Here is an 11,107-nt window from a genome sequence, read left to right on the forward strand (position 1 = left end):
CCAATCACAGCAAGCCGTGACGAAATTACGTCACGGCTTGCTGTGATTGGTCCGCGTCCCGGCAACATGGCCGCCATTAACCAATCACAAGCCGTGACGTCACGGGAGGCTGGACATGCGCGTATTTTGGATTTTAAAATGCGCGCGTCTCCTGCCTCCCGTGACGTCACGGCTTGTGATTGGTCGCGTCGCCCATGTGACCGCGACGCGACCAATCACAACGCCGGAACGTAATTTTAAAATCCTGAAGGACCTGAAATTACGTCACGGCTTGCTGTGATTGGTCGCGTCGCGGCCACATGGGCGGCGCGCGACCAATCACAAGCCGGGACTTCACTTAAGGAAGTTAAAGCGCGAATTTTAAGCAAACAACGCTGCCGGTTCCCTCGGTAAGGTGCAGGCTGCGTCGGAGAGGTGAGTATAGCAATATTTTTTATTTTAATTCTTTCTTTTACACATTAATGTTGTTTCGATACCGATACCCGATACCACAAAAGTATCGGATCTCGGTATCGGAATTCCGATACCCGCAAGTATCGGCCGATACCCGATACTTGCGGTATCGGAATGCTCAACACTAATGTTCAGTAAATGCACTCAATACTTGGTCGGGGCTCCTTTTGCATCAATTACTGCATCAATGCCATGTGGCATGGAGGCGATCAGACTGTGGCACTGCTGAGGTGTTATGGAAGCCCAGGTTGCTTTGATAGCAGAGTTCAGCTTGGCTGCATTGTTGGGTCTGGTGTCTCTAGTCTTCCTCTTGACAATATCCTATAGATTCTCCAAGGGGTTAAGGTCAGCCAAGTTTGCTGGCCAATCAAGCACAGTGATACTATTGTTATTAAACCAGGTATTGGTACTTTTGCCAATGTGGACAGGTGACAAGTCCTGCTGGAGAATGAAATTTCCATCTCCAAAAAGCTTGTTCGCAGAGGGAAGCATGAAGTGCTCTAAAATTTACTGGTAGACTGCTGTGCTGACTTTGGTCTTGATAAAACACAGTGGACCTACACCAGCAGATGATATGGCTCCCCAAACCATCACTGATTGTGGAAACTTCACACTAGACCTCAAACAGCTTGAATTATGTGCCTCTCCACTCTTCCTCCAGACTCTGGGACCTTGGTTTCTAAATGAAATGCAAAATTTACTTTCATCTGAAAACAACACCTTGGACCACTGAGCAACAGCCCAGTTATTTTTCTCCTTGGCTCAGGTAAGACGCTTCTGGCGTTGTCTATTGGTCACGAGTGGTTTGACACAAGGAATGCGACACTTGTAGCCCATGTCCTGGATATGTCTGTGTGTGGTGGCTCTTGAAGCAATGTCTCCAGCAGCAGTCCACTCCTTGTGAATCTCCCCTAAATTTTTGAATGGTCTTTTCTTAAAAATCCTTAAAATCCTTAAAAATTTTCCTTCCACTCAACTTTCCACTTATATGCTTGGATACAGTACTCTGTGAACAGCCAGCTATTTTGGCAAACACCTTTTGTTGCTTACCCTCCTTGTGGAGTGTGGCTGCCTTCTGGACATCTGTCAATTCAGCAGTCTTCCCCATGATTTTGGAGCCTACTGAAACAGACTAAGGGACATGTTTAAACACTTAGGAAGCCTTTTCAGGAGTTTTTAATTTACTGAGATAATGACTTTGGGGTTTTCATTGGCTGTAAGCAATAATCATCAACATTAACAGAAATAAACACTTGAAATAGATCACTCTGTTTGTAATGACTCTATATAATATATGAGTTTCACTTTTTATATTGAAGAGCTGAAATAAATAAAGTTTTGGATGATACTCTAATTTTGTGAGAAGTACCTGTATATATTACCTGCTCATCCAGTCATAGGAGTGGGCTTCACTTAATTTCAGTCCTGGGCTATTTTATTATCAACGCCCATACGCTGCTATTGATGTTCCGGGGTGTGCTGATGTCACAGGATCTGCTATAAAATCCCGCACTTGTGCAATGACGACTGGCTCTCCGCACATGTGCGCTGAAACAGGGTGTATTTACTCAGCTTCATTTAGGGTGTGTGCATACGCTGGAACCACTGCAAGTCATGGGGTCTGTGACCACATAATTGTGAGCGTGCTTGTCACCGCACAAGCGCATGTTTTTACAGCATATTCCCATGACATCAGCACACACCAGAACATTACTCACAGTGCATGGGCGTTAACAATATGACGAGCCCATAACTAATAGCACAATGGGGACAGTTTGTTTGCTAAAACTGATATGACAGGTTCCCTTTAAGCACTAACAGGCGACTAGTTGCTTTTTACCTGCCTGCTGTGCATGGCAGCATTCTTCCCCAGCATAGAGTGGTCACAGAGTGCTCCTGTCAGTGATTCAGCTGCCTCTGCTGAAGGTACGTCGACAAAGCAGTGGATTCATTTCTGCCTTGCCCTATTAACAGGGTGGGACTGGCAAGGTCATTCTGATTTACAGCCAGATTCCCTTTGCCTAACTGTCCCATCTCGTTAACAGAGCGGGGCAGAAAAGAATCCACCGGTCAGTTGACGTGACGTGTGCCCGGGAAGAACAGCGCTGGGCAGAATAGGAAATTAAGTAGCAACTACCTGCCTGTTAGTGCTGAGGTACTTTTTTGCTTTTCGAAAAGTCCCAGATACCATATTGTTCTGATTATCAGGAACATTTTTTCCCTCCAAAAATGTGGAGGAAAGTGAGGGGTGCATCACATAATCCAGATGTACATGCTGTGACTGTGGATAAGGAAGTGGGGGAGCGGCAGCGGTGGAACAGCGGGTCAAGGGAGGCAGGAGTCAGCTGCTGCGGCTAACCCCTGTGCCCACTGCTAAAGAGAAATGAATATTCACTGCTCACCATGCCCATAGTCCTTCCCACCTCTACATATCGAAGCCAGCGCTGAGAGGTGAGAGGAACTATGCGAGTGGGGAGCAGTAAATACTCATTTCTCTTTGCTAGTGGACATGTTAGCCACAGCAGCCAGCTTCCCATGTGCCTGTTACTAAAGGGAATTAATATTTACTGCTCTCCACTCCCATGGGCGTGGGAGCAGTGAATATTCATTACCTTTAGTAATCGGCACACATGATCGCCAAGCAGCTGCAGGAAGTCGGCAGCTGCAGCTAACAGTGTGCCTGCTATTGAAGAGAAATTAATATTCACTGCTACACACGCCCATATGATGAGGGTAAGGGGGCCATGCATTCCAGGATGGAGATGAGGGGACCATACATACAAGAATGGGAATGAGGCGACCATGCATACAAGGATGGGGATGAGGGAACCACATATACGAGGAAGGAGATGAGGGGACCATGTTTACCAGGATGGTAATGAGGGGGCCATGTATCCCTGGATTAGGGACATATATATACCCGGATGTGGGATATTAATACATAATTGACCATAATTTTTGCTTCAGCTTTTTTCTCTGTTTTTCTCCTCTAAAAACCTAGGTGCGTCTTATGGTCCAGTGCGGCTTATAGTCCAAAAAATACGGTATACAATTTAGACCACATTCACACGTTCAGTATTTGGTCAGTATTTGACCTCAGTATTTGTAAGCCAAAACCAGGAGTGGACCGATAAGATGAAACGAATAATAGAAACTCGTGCACCACTTCTGCATTTTTCACCCACTCCTGGTTTTGGCTTACAAATACTGATGTTAAAGGGAACCTGTCACCTTCCTCAGGCGTTTGTAACTAAAAGACCCACCTTGTGCAGCAGTAATGCTGCATTCTGACAAGGTGGCTCTTTTAGTTATGCTCCCTGCACACGCTGAAATAAATGCTTATAAAATGTGCCACCTCATACCGTGAAATCATCTTGGGGGGCGGATCTTTCCCCCCTAATCAGACGCAGCACAGCCATCACTCCCGTCCTGTGCGCACCGGGCGCCGCCTCCTCTTGCTTCATCAACTTCCCTGGCCCTGAGCTGTAAGTATTTTTCTGGCATGCGCAGTTGCGCTGCCCTTCGAACTTACAGCGCAGGCGCCGGGTACGCTACTGAAGCAAGAGGAGGTGGTGCACAGCGCGCACAGGCCCGGAGTGACGGCTGTGCTGCGTCTGATTAGGGGGGAAAGACCCACCCCCGGACGATTTCATGGTATGAGGGGGCACATTTTATAAGCGTTTATTTCAGTATGTGCAGGGAGCATAACTAAAAGAGCCATCTTGTAAGAATGCAGCATTACTGCTGCACAAGGTGGCTCTTTTAGTTACAAACGCCTGAGGGGGGTGACAGGTTCCCTTTAAACACTGATCAAAAACTGAATGTGTGAACGTGTCCTTAAGAGGAAAAAATTTTGATGGTAGTGCTTTTTTAAAGACAATCACATGTATCCGTATCCTTTTATCTATTATGAGATCTGTTAGATTCCATTAGGACGTCTGCTAAATGATGGACGCTTTAATTGAAATCAAACAGCCCTCATTATAGTTAAGTCATATTAGGTTCAATGACTGTCCTTGGGTCTGAAAAATAAAATATAGGATGTCAGGGATGAATATTGCTATTTATCCCTTTTAGTATGTAAATGGTCCACAAGCAATGACAAATTCCATATCTAACTTTGAAAACACATTAACTTTTTTTTACTTTTGTCGGTATTTTTTGGTAAAAAAAGGGGAGGGTATTTTAGGGGTCTCTTCACCTTAGTCTCTGTCTCCTTCCTTTACATGGGTGCTGGGGGTTTATCGGGGTGAGGGGGGTGCAGTGAGCTTAATCTGCCTAGGGCACCAAAAATACCTTTTCCTGGCCCTGCATGTGCCTCCGACGGCAGAGTGTAATAAGCAACATGTCCCCTCAAACTTATCTATGTAAGCCTGACCTCCAGACCACTCATGATTAGTACGAGAGAGCATGTAAGGGACGTTAATAACGCATTGGAAATAAATGACTATTCCCTTTTAAAGCCTAGTACAAAACATTTTAAAAAGGCCCATGACTGCAATGCCTGTCTCCTGTCATGGGTTTACTGCAGCAGAAAAGAGCCGGAAGACCACAGCGTCTTATTTCTCCTACTCCTAAACTGATTATTAAGTACTTCACCTTCATATTAAATGGTGGAAATTTCTTTTAGCACTGCAGAGGTTAATCTGCTCAGTTACTGCACCTGAAAGCTTTCCTACATTAAGGCGTTCAGCTATGCCCTTTTACCCACTGCCATCTTTTACATAAACTGAATCTGGACCTATTTGTTGATGACTTGATGTGGTTGTCTTCAATGAACATTAAGCTGAGGGTTTCCTCTTGGAAACTGGGTCCCAGGTTCATCAGTCCTTAAAAGATTGTAGCCGTCATTAAATCCTTGTCCCAGTCCAGCCTTCAGCTGTCCTTACCGCAGGGCTTGGAATAAAAAAGAAAGTTCACCCACCCACAAACCCAAATGCTAAACGGGCACATTTCCAGGCTGCTTGCCATGGAAATGTTGCCATTTAGGCTGGTAGACAAGGAGGATTTCTGCCGACTCATGGTGGCAGCCGTCCCTTAGTACTCAGACCTCATCGGCCTCTTTTTCTCTTGGCATGGCATCCCCGCCCTGTACCAGCACAGGTCCAGGAATATCACTTGCTCCCATACCATAGCACTTACTGGCATTGTGCACTTAACGACCGACATATGGATAAGCGCTTGTGCCCAGGGACGATACCTCCATCTCCGATGTGGTACCTCAGAGCACGCCATCCACATCAGCCGTAAGCTCTGCAGCACTACCTCTGCTAAGCGGCAACAGGCTTTGCTGAAGCTAATTTGTCAAGTAGACAAACCACATACCATGGCAGAGTAACTTAAATGAATAACAGACCAGATAGATCTGTGATTTTTGCCTCTGAACCTCCAAAAAGGCATGGTCGTGTACAATAACGGGTGTAACCTGGTGACAGCTGTGAAGTTTGGCAAGCCCACACACGTAATATGTTTGGCACATACTCAACTTCGTAGTTCAGTGGCTTATGAAAACATACCCAGATTTTCCAGAGCTTCTGGTCAGGGTACACCATGTCAGCGACCATTTCCACAAGTCAACTCTACCAGTGCTGCAGCAGCGCATGAAAGTGCCAGCTCACCGACTAGGGTGCGCTGTCACCACGTGCTGGAACTCCACATTGCACATGTTGGCAAGGCTTTGTGAGTAGAAGAGGCCAGTGGTTGTGTACCAGCTCCAACACACCCGACGGTATTTTGGTCAGCCTCCGCATGTAACAACTGATGAGTGGGCATGGATTTGTTCCATTTGTTTGGTTCTCCATGACCTTGAGGACTCCACAAAGATGGTGAGCAGCAATGACACCTTACTCAGTGGAACTATCCCGCTTCTGTGTCTTCTTAAACAGTCGCTGCCCACAATGAAACATGAATCTTTGCATGCGGACCAGGTGGGGATTGAGGAAGACATAACACAGAGAGATTGTAGCCAGCCCTGCCTCATCTCATATGTTCAGCATGGATTAGGTAACAATGAGGAGATGGATGCTGAGGAGGGGGAAGAGGAGGAACAGGAGCTGGTGGCCAGCACAACAGAGACTGGTAGCCACGCAACCTTTGACCTGTTTCTCCTAAGTGGATGGGCTAAGGGTGGGAATGATGAGCAAGAGAGTAAGGAGGAGGAGAAGAAGGCAGAGTCGTCATCATTGTGGAGAAAGGGAAGTGATGGCTGTATGAAGCTTGGCACATATGGCCAACTTTATGTATCGTTACCTTTCCCATGACCCTCGCATTACATTCATCTTTGCCAATAAAGAGTACTGGTTGTTCACTCTGCTAGATTCATGATACAAGGAGAAATTTGCATTGCTTCTTTCTGAGTTGAGGTGGAGAGGTCTTTTAAAATCGTGCTATACCAGAAGGCCATTGTTGAAAATATGTTGAAAAAATTCCCATCAGACAATGATAGCAGCAGGGGGCAAGCTTCCTTGCCCAACCAAGGAGAAGAGGACAGGGAGACACACAGCAGAGGCAGGGGTACACTCTTAAAGGCTTGGGACAATTTCATGACACCAGACTAGCGCCCATAGTCTGATGACCGGGTATTTTTGACAAGGAGTGCAAACTTTTTAAAGATCGTCGAGCGATACTTGGCTGACCAAACCAGCATACTCCCTAATTGCGCTACGACTTTCAACTATTGGGTCTCAAAGCTGGACACCTGGCATGAGCTGTCCCTCTACGTCTTGGAAGTGTTGTACTGCCCTGTCGCTAGCTTCTTGTCTGAGCTGCTGGGGTATGGTCTTAACAGACAGGCCCTTTTACCTGTCAACAGTCAACAGGGAATGCACACAGGCTCACTCTCATAAAAATTAACAAAGCCTGGGTTAGCCTACACTTTTCCACACCATCAGATGACAGCAGAACGTAAAGTGTTTGTAATATTCAATATTTTAATGAGGTCTGCCAGTTGTTGCCTTTAAGTAGTCTATGGATGACAATCCTCATAATTTCTGTCTGGCTTTACACTTTTTGCAAAGCCTTTATGACTGTATAAGCACATCTACTACACTTTCAAAATATATTTGCTTAAAAACTTTTTATGAGTTCAATAACTCATCCATACAGTTTAACATGGTTATTGTTGCATTATGATGGTATGTAAAGCGTAGAAAAATAGTTCAGTATTAGATAACTCATACATACATTATTACATGCTTTCTGTCACATTTTGGTGTTATATAACAGTAAAAAAAAGTGTTTGGAAATTTTGCCTGTTTCTTAACTTTTCTTAACTATACACTATTCTGTATTATGGAGTACAGTTTAGTGATAAATAACACAAAAAAAAATTAGAAAATTTTGCTGCGTTACAAATCTCAGCCATACGGTATTAGTTGTTCTTGGGTACATTTCTTTGGTAGATAACCCTCAAAAAACTTGTTCAAAATTTTATCATATAATGTTATTATATTGATCACCCATAGACTATTCAGTGGTCTAGAGTACATTTTCTTAGTATATAACCCTCTAAAAACATCATCAAAATATATTGGCATTATATTGCTGATCCATAGGGTATTACATCTTGTTGGGTAAATTTTGTTGCTATATAAGCCTCCAAAATCTGGTTCCAAGTTTATCGATATCATATTGCTCACCCATAGGGAAGTGCATCTTCTTGGGTACATTTTGTTGCTGCATAAGCCTAAAAAATGTTCAAAATCACTAAGTGACACTCTGTCAGCCTTCACATTCTTAGACTCTGGCCTGAATGTGATAGAGAACTTGAATCTAAAGAAAAATAAGGACCATCTGGCCTGTCTAGTAGTTAACCATTTAGCTGATTCAATGTAAGCTAAATTTATATGATCAGTTAGCAGAGCGATTGGATGAACTGCCCCCTCCAAAAAATTCCTCTATTTTTCAAAAGCTAATTTAATAGTGAGTAACTCAGGATTCCTGACATCATAATTTGTTTCAGCAGAGGAAAATTTATTTGATAAAAATGCACATCACTGCAAATTAGTCAGGGTTTGGGCCCCTGAGATAAAACAGCCCCTACCCTGACCTCCGAAGCATCCACCTCTACAATTGAATGGTTCCTGAAGAATGGGTTGGATTAGAACTGGAGCAGACATAAAACACTTTTTCAATTTTTCAAAAGCCCCAATAGCATCCGGTGACCAAACCTTGAGGTTCACCCCCTTACGTGGTCAGTAAGTGGGTTAACAATCTGAGAAAATCCCTTAATGAATTTCCTATAATAGCTGGTGAAGCCTAGAAAACGTTGCAACGCTTTTAGGTCATTAGGTTGAACCCAAATAATTATAGCTTGTACCTTCTCAGGATCCATTTTAAAGCTATTAGCTGACAAAATGTATCTCACAAATAAAACTTCCAGAACAGCAAAAATGAATGTCTCAATTTTCATAAACAAAGAATTTTCCAATAATCTTGTAATAAATGTTCCTGGTGAGAATTCAAATCAGACGAGATATTAAAATAACATCAAGGTAAATAACAACAAATCTCCCAATGCAATCAGAAAAGATATGATTCATAAAGTTTTGACACACCTGCTGGTGCCAGGGCCGTATTTAGAGTTTATGCTGCCCTAGGCACTTTTAGTGCTGCCTCCCCCTTTGGTGAGTATGACACTATCGACAGTGACTTAGGCAAAAATCGCAGATGTGAAAGTAGCCTTTTGCAGCAGATCTGGCAGTTTTTCCGCATCTGCCTCATAACGGATCACTTACGGCAACGCTGCGTTCGGTCTCATTCATTCCCTATGGGATTTGTGGACATTTGCGGCACTTGCTGTGATCCGGCAAATGCGGTACCATACCTCCCAACTTGTGAAGAAGGGAAAGAGAGACAAAGTTTGCGGCAATGCGCACAGCGGCAAATTTTAGGCCGCGCCTCTGACCACACCCATTTCACAACTAGTCACACCCATATCCACGCCCCAACCACACCCACCCATTTAGTACTGCTGATCACACTGTTTCATAAACAATAATTATAAACAAAAAAATATGGCCACACTGTATAATGGCCCCACATGATGCTCCATACTGTATAATGGCCCCACATGATGCTCCATACTGTATAATGGCAACACAGTGCTCAATACTGTACAATGGCCACACATGATGCTCAATACTGTATAATGGCCACACATGATGCTCAATACTGTATAATGGTCCCACATGATGCTCAATACTGTATAATGGCCACACATGATGCTCCATACTGTATAATGGCCACACATGATGCTCAATACTGTATAATGGACCCACATGATGCTCCATACTGTATAATGGCCACACATGATGCTCCATACTGTATAATGCCCCTCTCCCATCTTGTATGCATGGCTCAACTCCCCCCTCCCATCTTGTATGCATGGCTCATCTCACTCCCTCCCATACTGTATGCATGGCTCATCTCTCCCTTCCCTGTATGCATGGCTCAACCCCCTCCCTGTATGCATGGCTCATCTCCCCCCTCCCTGTATGCATTGCTCATCTCCCTCCTTCTGTATGCATGGCTCATCTCCCCCCTCTTGTATGCATGGCTCATCTCCCCCCTCCCTGTATGCATGGCTCATCTCCCCCCTCTATGCATGGTTCATCCCCCCCTCCCATCCTGTATGCATGGCTCATCTCCCCCCTCCCTGTATGCATAGCTCATTCCCCCACCTCCCTGTATGCATGGCTCATCTTCCCCTCTCCCTGTATGCATGGCTCATCTCCCCCCCTCCCTGTATGCATGGCTCATCTCCCCCCCTCCCTGTATGCATGGCTCATCTCCCCTCTCCTGTATGCATGGCTCATCTCCCACCCTCCCTGTATGCATGGCTCATCTCCCACCCTCCTTGTATGCATGGCTCATCTCCCCCCCTCCCTGTATGCATGGCTCATCTCCCCCCTCCTTTACGCATGGCTCATCTCACCCCCTCCTGTATGCATGGCTCATCTCCCCCCTCCTGTATGCATGGCTCATCTCCCCCCTCCCTGTATGCATGGCTCATCCCCTCTCCTGTATGCATGGCTCATCTCCCCCCTCCCTGTATGCATGGCTCATCTCCCCCCTCTATGCATGGTTCATCCCCCCCTCCCTCCCATCCTGTATGCATGGCTCATCTCCCCCCTCCCTGTATGCATAGCTCATTCCCCCACCTCCCTGTATGCATGGCTCATCTCCCCCCTCTATGCATGGTTCATCCCCCCCTCCCATCCTGTATGCATGGCTCATCTCCCCCCTCCCTGTATGCATAGCTCATTCCCCCACCTCCCTGTATGCATGGCTCATCTCCCCCCCTCCCTGTATGCATGGCTCATCTCCCCCCCTCCCTGTATGCATGGCTCATCTCCCCTCTCCTGTATGCATGGCTCATCTCCCACCCTCCCTGTATGCATGGCTCATCTCCCACCCTCCTTGTATGCATGGCTCATCTCCCCCCCTCCCTGTATGCATGGCTCATCTCCCCCCTCCTTTACGCATGGCTCATCTCACCCCCTCCTGTATGCATGGCTCATCTCCCCCTCCTGTATGCATGGCTCATCTCCCCCCTCCCTGTATGCATGGCTCATCCCCTCTCCTGTATTCATGGCTCATCTCCCCCCTCCCTGTATGCATGGCTCATCTCCCCCCTCTATGCATGGTTCATCCC

This window comes from Ranitomeya variabilis, chromosome 5 (genome assembly GCF_051348905.1).
Source record: "Ranitomeya variabilis isolate aRanVar5 chromosome 5, aRanVar5.hap1, whole genome shotgun sequence".
Taxonomy (NCBI): Eukaryota; Metazoa; Chordata; class Amphibia; order Anura; family Dendrobatidae; genus Ranitomeya; species Ranitomeya variabilis.